Genomic DNA, 9,757 nt, shown 5'->3' on the forward strand with positions numbered 1-9,757 from the left:
AGACCTGGTGATGTAGAGATTGCTCAAGATGTGAGAGGGTTGCAATCTCATAGATTTGGACTCATCCAAGTACCTACAAGGGTTAGATGACATGCTAGGGTACAAGTATGGATCCAAGACATATGATCATCATCATAAGATAAATATCAAGGAATAGTTCAAAAGGCTCATGCCTTGCATGTATCCAAATGGAGTTTCTACTCCAAGTTTGAGGCATCAATGATATTCAATTCACCTCTCAAACGGCAAAATACTTTCTCATCAAGCGGTTTGGTGAATATATCCGCCAATTGCTTATCGGTACGAACATGCTTAAGATCGATGTCTCCTTTAGCAACATGATCTTGAATGAAATGAGGACGAGCATCAATATGCTTAGTTCGAGAATGTTGCACGGGATTCTGAGCAATCTTAATGGCACTCTCATTATCACAAAGCAATGGAACATGTTTCACATATATCCCATAATCTCTAAGAGTTTGGGTCATCCAAAGTAGTTGATCACAACATGAACCGGCGGCAATGTATTCCGCTTCGGCGGTGGATAAGGATACCAAGTTTTGTTTCTTGGAGGACCAAGACACAAGAGATCTACCAAGAAATTGACAAGTACCCGAAGTGGACTTTCTTTCAACCTTGTCACCGGCATAGTCCGTCGGAGTAGCCAACAAGATCAAAAGAGGACCTCTTAGGATACCAAATGCCAAAGTTTGGTGTATGTATTAAGTATCTCACTATCCTTTTCACAGCCTTAAGATGACATTCCTTAGGGGCCGCTTGATATCGTGCACACATGCACACACTTAGCATAATATCCGGATGGGAGGCACATAGATATAACAATGAACCAATCATAGAGCAGTAAACCTTTTGGACAACCGGTTTGCCATCCTTAGTCAAGTCAAATGTCCACTAGTAGGCATGGGTGTTTTCATACCTTTGCTTTCTTGCATGTCGAACTTCTTGAATAAGTCTTTGGTATACTTTGTTTGGGAAACAAAGGTACCCTCCTTAGTTTGCTTGATTTGCAAACCAAGAAAGAACTTGAGTTCACTCATCCTAGACATCTCAAACTTCTCCGACATTAGCCTTCGAAACTTTACACTAAAATGAGGGTTAGTCGAACCAAATATGATATCATCCACATAAATTTGGTACACAAATAATTCACCATTAACCCTTTTAGTAAAAAGTGTAGCGGAACTTGGTCAAGCATTTATACCACGCTCTAGGAGCTTCTTTAAGACCATAAAGAGCTTTGTGTAGTTTGTAAACATGATCGGGTTTCTTAGGATTAACAAAGCTGGGAGGTTGTTTAACATAAACTTCCTCCTCAATTTCACCATTTAGAAAAGCACTTTTAATGTCCATTTGATATGGAGTAATATCATGGTGATTTGCATAAGCAAGATGCGTATGGACTCAAGTCTAGCAACGGGGTTGCTGGAACTATGTGGTATGGGTCAGCAACGACCCCAATCGGATTATTTGGGCCTACTCGTTATCAGTGGGATCAGGGATACTTTCAGCAGGAAATATATCGAAGAGTTAGCAATGGTTTAGCCGAAAATCTTAGTTTATCAGAAGCTTGGTCTAAAATTCCCGAAAGTCCTTTTGCATTGAAATAACAAATTGAAATCAAAATAATATGATTCCACCTCAGACCCTTTTAAATGTAGCAGATAATAGTGGATCTCGAAAATTGATGTGTATTCGAGTCATAGGAGCTGCTGGTAATCAGCGATATGTCTCACCATAGTCCATACCTTCGGCTTGAGTGTAGCCTTGGGCGACAAGACGGGCCTTGTTGCGTACAAATTGTCCATCTCCATCTTGCTTATTCCGAAACACCCATTTGGTTCCAATGACATTTTGGTTGTTGTCCGGCTTTTCTACCAATGTGCACACTTGGTTCCTCTCGAAATTGTGTAGCTCTTCGTGCATGGCGCTCACCAAATCTGGATCATCAAGAGCTTCTTCAACCTTCATAGGTTCAATACTAGAAATGAATGAATAATGTTCACAAAAATTAGCCAAACGAGTTTTAGAGCGAGTAATTCTCCCGGTTTGAATATCATCAAAGATTTGTTCGACGGGATGATCTCTTGAAACTCTTGCTCTAACTCGTGAGAGCTTTTGTTTGGGTCGGGGTGGAACATCCTCTTCATCATCTTGTTCTTTCTCTTGGCCTTGTTCATTGTTGGTGTTGTTGTTCTCCTGTGGAGGTGGAGAAGGAGGTTGATGAGGTTCGTCTTGTTGTACTTCCTCGTTTGCTTCGTCTTGGCGTGTTCCACTTGTGGATGCCTCCAAGTCAACTCGTGGTTCGCCTTGTCATGAAGTTGAGGCTCCCACTTGAACGGACGAGGTACTCTCCTTCACCTCCGTTGGGCGAATCTTGCCAATACACAAGTCTTGCATTGCTTCTGAGGGATCTTTATCTCCTACATCAATTGGCAATTGCTTTACTTGCGAGCCGTTAGATTCATCAAACTTCACATCTACCGTCTCTTCAACCTTTCAGGTGAAATTTTTGTAGACACGGTAAGTGTGAGAGTTTGAGCCATAACCGAGTATGAAACCTTCATGAGAATTAGGAGCAAATTTCAAACGATGATGCTTATCAAGAATGTAACACTTTGAGCCAAATACTCGAAAGTATCCAACTTGGGGTTTGTTACCGGTGAGAAGCTCGTATGCCGTCTTGCCAAGAAGCTTGTGAAGATATAGACGATTAGTTGCATGACAAGTTGTCTCAACCGCTTCTGCCCAAAAGTGTTTTGGCGTCTTGTATTCATCAAGCATCATTCTCGCCATCTCAATAAGTGTCTGGTTCTTCCACTCAACAACTCCATTTTGTTGAGTTGTGTACGTAGCCAAGAACTCATGTGAAATCCCTTCTTCATCAAGAAAACGATCCACATTGGCGTTCTTGAACTCCATTCCATTGTCGCTGCGAACCTTCTTGATCTTCACTTCAAATTGATTTTGGGCCTTCCTAGCAAAGTTCTTGAAGATCTTTTGGACCTGCGATTTATCATCAAGAAAGAACACCCACGTAAATCTTGAAAAGTCATCGACAATGACTAAACCGAATGAGTTACCACCGAGTCTCTTGTAGGCATTGGGACCAAAAAGATCCATATGAAGTAGCTCGAGCAGTCTTCTCGTGGTCATTATGTTTTTCATGGGGTGGCTTCCTCCAACCTATTTTCCCGCCTGACAAGCACCGCAAAGTCTATCCTTGTCAAATATAACGTCTTTAACTCCAAGGATATGATCACCTTTAATAAGCTTATCAAGATTTCGCATGCCCACGTGGCCAAACCTTCTATGCCACAACCAACCTTTAGATGATTTAGCAATTAAGCAAGTTCTAGGTTGAGCCTTTTTAGTGAAATCAACAATGTATAGATCACCTCTACGTATACCGGTAAAGACCATATTATGATTATCTCTTTGAAACACTTGGCAATCTACTTCAGTAAATAGGATGTTGAAACCGAAATCAGCTAGTCTAGATACGGAAAGTAAATTGTATCCAAGAGATTCAACAAGCATAACATTTTGGATGGAGATGTCATGTGAGATGGCCACCTTACCCTTTGAGTTATCACCAAAAGTGACATACATTCGAGGGTCGTCATTTTCAGCAATCTCACGAAACATGTCCATGTCTCCGTTCATGTGATCGGTACATCCACTATCAAGAACCCATTCCTTTCCTCCAGCCATGTAGTCGCAAAGGTTAGCCATAAGACCAAAGTGTCGCATAGACTCATCGAGATCAAAGTCACTATCATCATCGTCTTCATAGTATCCATGTTCAACATCATCTTGTGATTGATCATCACCTAGAGAGAGTGATTCATTAGATGTATGAGCATGGCAATGTGCATCTTTATGAATTCTAATTACTTGAGAGATGATGCTACTAATGACTCCAGCATCTCCTTTGGCACGCATAAGGTCACGAAGCTCAAAAACAATCATCAAACTTAGGGTCACTAGGTTTCATTTTATGAAAAGCTATGAACTTTTGAAGAATCTCATCTAGATTTTTCAAGGAATAGTTTGGAAAATGTTCCTCAAGAAATTTCCATATGGTGTAAGCACATTCAAGAGTAGGCAAGCATACAATCAAATTTCTAGCCAATCCTCTAATGATAAGATTGATAGTTCTAAGATTGCGGATCATGTCAAGAGACTCATCGGGGGTAGGATGCAATGGATCAACAAGAGGCGCACAAGGTCTAGTAATGTACTTGTTCAAGTGATATTCATTGAAAATCTCAAGCATCTCATTTTTCCAAGCATTAAAGAACTCTCCATCAAGCATAGGCACTCCATGTCTAAAACTCCCCATCATAGACTCATCCATCTTCCTCCAATGGTGATTAAACCAAAGCAATGGATACCAATGCTCTGATGCCAATTAAAAGGATCAAGAAGAGGTGTCTAGAGGGGGGTGATTAGACCCTCAACAAGCAAAAGTAGCAGTTTTTAAGTTCTTCAAGTTGAGGTGGAGTTTTAGCACAAGTTTAAGCATTCACAATACATTTTCAAGCACGCATGGTAAGAGTATATGGGCAGCGGAAAGTAAATCATGCAAGTTGCAAGAAAGTAAAGGGATGGGATTGGAGTGTGCAAACGCAATTGGAGACACGGAGATTTTTGGCGTGGTTCCAATAGGTGGTGCTATCGTACATCCACATTGGTGGAGACTTCAACCCACAAAGGGTAACGGTTGCGCGAGTCCATGAAGGGCTCCACCCACGAAGGGTCCATGAAGAAGCAACCTTGTCTATCCCACCATGGCCATCACCCACAAAGGACTTGCCTCACTTGGGTAGATCTTCATGAAGTAGGCGATCTCCTTGCCCTTACATACTCCTTGGTTCAACTCCACAATCTTGACGGAGGCTCCCAAGTGACACCTAACCAATCTAGGAGTCACCTGTGATAGCCTGGCTTAAAAGGGATGATAGACTACTCATATCAATAAGGAATTCCTTCTTTTCCGGAAGCCCATTCGGACAGAGCTCCAAAGTTAAACGTGCTCAGCTTGGAGTAATTTCAGGATGGGTGACCGACCGGGAAGTTGCTCCCGGGTGCGCACAAGTGAGAACAAAGTGCGTAGAAAAGACTAGTATTGAACTGTGGGGCCACTCTAGATCCCGCCAGGAGTAACGACCACCAGCGGGTGTGTCTGGGGCATGACAAGTTGGTATCAGAGCCGACCCTCGCGGTTACACGGATGTTTGCGCATAGGTGTGCGGTCATGTTGTTCATGATGTTTGTGACCCGTCGTGGCACACGGCATGGCACATGTACCGGACTGGATGCACAGACGTATGTGCCAAGAGGGAACGTTCCTGTGGCCTGACGAGGACGTCGGTTCCTCTGAGTGGGGGTGTATGTGATAGCCTGGCTGAATAGGGATGATAGACTGCTCATATCAATAAGGAATTCCTTCTTTTCCGGAAGCCCATTCGGACAGAGCTCCAAAGTTAAGCATGCTCAGCTTAGAGTAATTTCAGGATGGGTGACCGACCAGAAAGTTGCTCCCAGGTGTGCACGAGTGAGGACAAAGTGCACAGAAAAGACTAGTATTGATCTGTGGGGCCAGTCTAGATCCCGCCAGGAGTAACGACCACAGGCGGGTGTGTCTGGGGCGTTACAACACCACTCTCCAAAAGGTAATATATGGTGTGTTGATGATGAACTCCTTGCTCTTGTGCTTCAAATGATAGTCTCCCCAACACTCAACTCTCTCTCACAGATTTGGCTATGGTGGAAAGATGATTTGAGTGGAAAGCAACTTGGGGAAGGCTAGAGATCAAGATTCTTGTGGTTGGATTGGAATGTCTTGGTCTCAACACATGAGTAGGTGGTTATCTCTCAGAAAATGAGTAGTGGAAGTGTAGGCACGTTCTAATGGCTCTCTCTTGAATAGAGAAGGGGGTGGAGGGTTATATATAGCCGACACACAAAATCCAACCATTACACACATTTTACCCAACTCGGTCAGACAGAATAGGTGAACTCGGTGAGACCGATTCAGTTCAAAATGTGAATGTTAGGATTCTCGATGGGACCGACATGATCCACCCGGTGGGACCGATGTGCTAGGGTTAGGGCAAAACCTCATCTCGGTGTGACGGATTGCATGAACCCGGTGAGACCGATTTCAGCAATGAGCAAACAGAGAGTTGGTCAGGCAAACTCAGTGGGGTCGATTGCACATTTCGGTGAGACCAAAATAATTACAATAGGTAACACAGAGTTTGCAAAGCCATCTCGGTGAGACCGAATTGATTAGGGTTTCTGGCAGTGGCTATGTCAAGTGAACTCGGTGGCACCGGATGGATCAAATCGGTGGGGCCGAGTTTGACTTTAGGTTTTGGACATATTTGGAACTGAGAGAGTGGTTCAGGGCTTTGGAGCATATCACTAAGCATTTTGAGCAAGTAGACCATTATGCAACACCTCATCCCCTTTTAATAGTATTGGCTTTTCCTATGGACCCAATGTGATCTTGAATCACTAAAATATAAATGAAGAGTCTTGAGCTTTTGCCAATCTTTGTCCTTAGCACCTTGAAGGGGTTCCACAACCTTTTGCCTTTGTTGGACTTTCTGAAATATACTAGATGAAAATATTAGTCCAACAAGAGATATGTTGACATTAATTACCAAAATCACCCAGGGAGCACTTGTGCTTTCAGAAAGGTTTTCGAAAAGTTCAAGGAGTTGACTACGATGAGACTTTCTCACCCATAGTGATGCTTAAGTCTATCCGAAACATGTTAGCAATTGCCACATTTTATGATTATGAAATCTGGCAAATGGACGTCAAAACTGCATTCCTTAATGGATTTCGAAAAGAAGAGTTGTATATGATGCAACCATAAGGTTTTGTCGATCCTAAAGGTGCTAACAAAGTGTGCAAGCTCCAGCGATCCATCTATGGACTGGTGCAAGCATCTCGGAGTTGGAATATATGCTTTGATGAGGTGATCAAAGCATATGGTTTTATACAGACTTCGGAGAAGCCTGTATTTACAAGAAAGTGAGTGGGAGCTCTATAGCATTTCTAATGATATATGTGGATGACATATTGTTGATTGGAAATGATCTAGAATTTCTGGATAGCATAAAAGGATACTTAAATAAAAGTTTTTAAATGAAAGACCTCGGTGAAGCTGCTTATATATTGGGCATCAAGATCTATAGAGATACATCAGGATGCTTAATAGGACTTTCACAAAGCACATACCTTGATAAAGTTTTGAAGAAGTTCAAAATGGATCAGTCAAAGAAAGGGTTCTTGCCTATGTTACAAGGTGTGAAGTTGAGTTGGACTCAATGCCCAACCACTGTAGAAGATAGAGAAAAATTGAAAGTCATTCCCTACGCCTCAACCATAGGTTCTACCATGTATGCTATGTAGTATACCAGACCTGATGTGTGCCTTGCTATAAGTCTGGTAGGGAGGTACCAAAGTAATCCGGGAGTGGATCACTGGACAGCGGTCAAGAACATCCTAAAGTTCCTGAAAAGGACTAAGGATATGTTTCTCGTTTATGGAGGTGGCAAAGAGCTTATCGCAAATGGTTACGTCGATGCTAGTTTTGACACTGATCCGGATGACTCTAAGTCACAAACCAGATACATATTTATATTGAATGGTGGAGCTGTCAGTTGGTGCAGTTCCAAGCAGAGCGTCGTGGCAGGATCTACGTGTGAAGCGAAGTACATAGCTGCTTCGGAAGCAGCAAATGAAGGAGTCTGGATGAAGGAGTTCGTATCTGATCTAGGCGTAATACCTAGTGCATCGGGTCCAATGAAAATCTTTTGTGGCAATACTAGAGTAATTGCCTTAGCGAAGGAATCGAGATTTCACAAAAGAACCAAACACATCAAGAGACGCTTCAACTCCATCTGTGATCAAGTCAAGGATGGAGACATAGAGATTTGCAAAATACATACGGATCTGAATGTAGCAAACCCGTTGACTAAGCCTCTTCCACGAGCAAAACATGATCAGCACCAAGACTCCATGGGTGTTAGAATCATTACAATGTAATCTATATTATTGACTCCAGTGCAAGTGCGAGACTGAAGGAAATATGCCCTGGAGGCAATAATAAAGTTGTTATTTTATATTTCCTTATTCATGATAAATGTTTATTATTCATTCTAGAATTGTATTGATCGGAAACCCAAATACATGTGTGAATACATAGACAAACACTGTGTCCCTAGTGAGCCTCTACTTGGCTAGCTCGTTGATGAAAGATGGTTAAGGTTTCCTAACCATGGACATGAGTTGTCATTTGATAAGGGGATCACATCATTAGGAGAATGATGTGATGGACATGACCCATCCGTTAGCTTAGCATATTGATCGTTCAGTTTTATTGATATTGCTTTCTTCATGTCAAATACATATTCCTTCGACTATGAGATTATGCAACTCCCGGATACCGGAGGAATACCTTGTGTGCTATCAAACGTCACAACGTAACTGGGTGATTATAAAGATGCTCTACAGGTATCTCCGAAGGTGTTAGTTGGGTTGCCATAGATCGAGATTAGGATTTATCAATCCGAGTATCAGAGAGGTATCTCTGGGCCTTCTCGGTAATGCTCATCATAAGAAGCCTTGCAAGCAAAGTGGCTAATAAGTTAGTTACAAGATGATGTATTACGAAATGAGTAAAGAGACTTGCCGGTAACGAGATTGAACTTGGATACCGACGATCGAATCTCGGGCAAGTAACATACCGATGACAAAGGGAATAACGTCTGTTGTCATAATGGTTCGACCAATAAAGATATTCATAGAATATATAGGAGCACGCTACTGGTTATTGATCGGAGAGGTGTCTCGGTCATGTCTACATAGTTCTTGCACCCGTAGGGTCCTCACGCTTAACGTTCGACGACGATTTAGTATTATATGAGTTTTGTGATTTGGTGATAAAATGTTGTTCGGAGTCCCAGATGAGAGCATGGACATGACAAGGAGTCTTGAAATGGTCAAGAGATAAAGATTGATATATAGGATGATTGTATTCGGACACCGGAAGTGTTCCAGAGTGTATCGGGTATTTATCAGAGTACCGGGGGTTACCGGAACCCCCGGGGGAAAGATATGGGCCATAGGAGAGGAGCACACGCCGAGTGGGAGAAGGAAAAGAGGGGGTTCGCCCCCCCCTCCTTCTCTCCTTCCTCTTCCCTTTTCCCCCTTCGGCAAATATGGAAGGGGGGAGGCCGAATTGGGGAGGACCCCAAGTAGGATTCCTTCTACTTGGGGCGCACCCTTGCTGCTTTCCTTCCCCACCCACCTATATATATGTAGGGAGGGGGTACCTAGAACACACAACATTAATTGTTAGCCGTGTGCGGCGCTCCCTCCTCTGTTTACACCCCAAGTCATATTCTCGCGGTGCTTAGGCGAAGCCTGATACGTCCATTTTGCATCATGTTTACCTACTGTTATTTATAATGTTTTTATGCATAATAATGCTTTTTGAGTAATTCTAATGCCTTCTCTCTCATAATATGCAAGGTACACACATAGAGGGAGAATTCCGGCAGCTGGAAATCTGGACTTGGAAAAGCTACGTCAGGCCACCTATTCTGCACAACTCCAAATGGGTTTAAACTTCACAAGGATTTTTTATGGAATAAATAAAAAATACTGGAGCAAATAACCACCGGAGGGGGCCACCTGGTGAGCACAAGACACCAGG

This window comes from Triticum aestivum, chromosome 1D (genome assembly GCF_018294505.1).
Source record: "Triticum aestivum cultivar Chinese Spring chromosome 1D, IWGSC CS RefSeq v2.1, whole genome shotgun sequence".
Lineage (NCBI taxonomy): Eukaryota > Viridiplantae > Streptophyta > Magnoliopsida > Poales > Poaceae > Triticum > Triticum aestivum.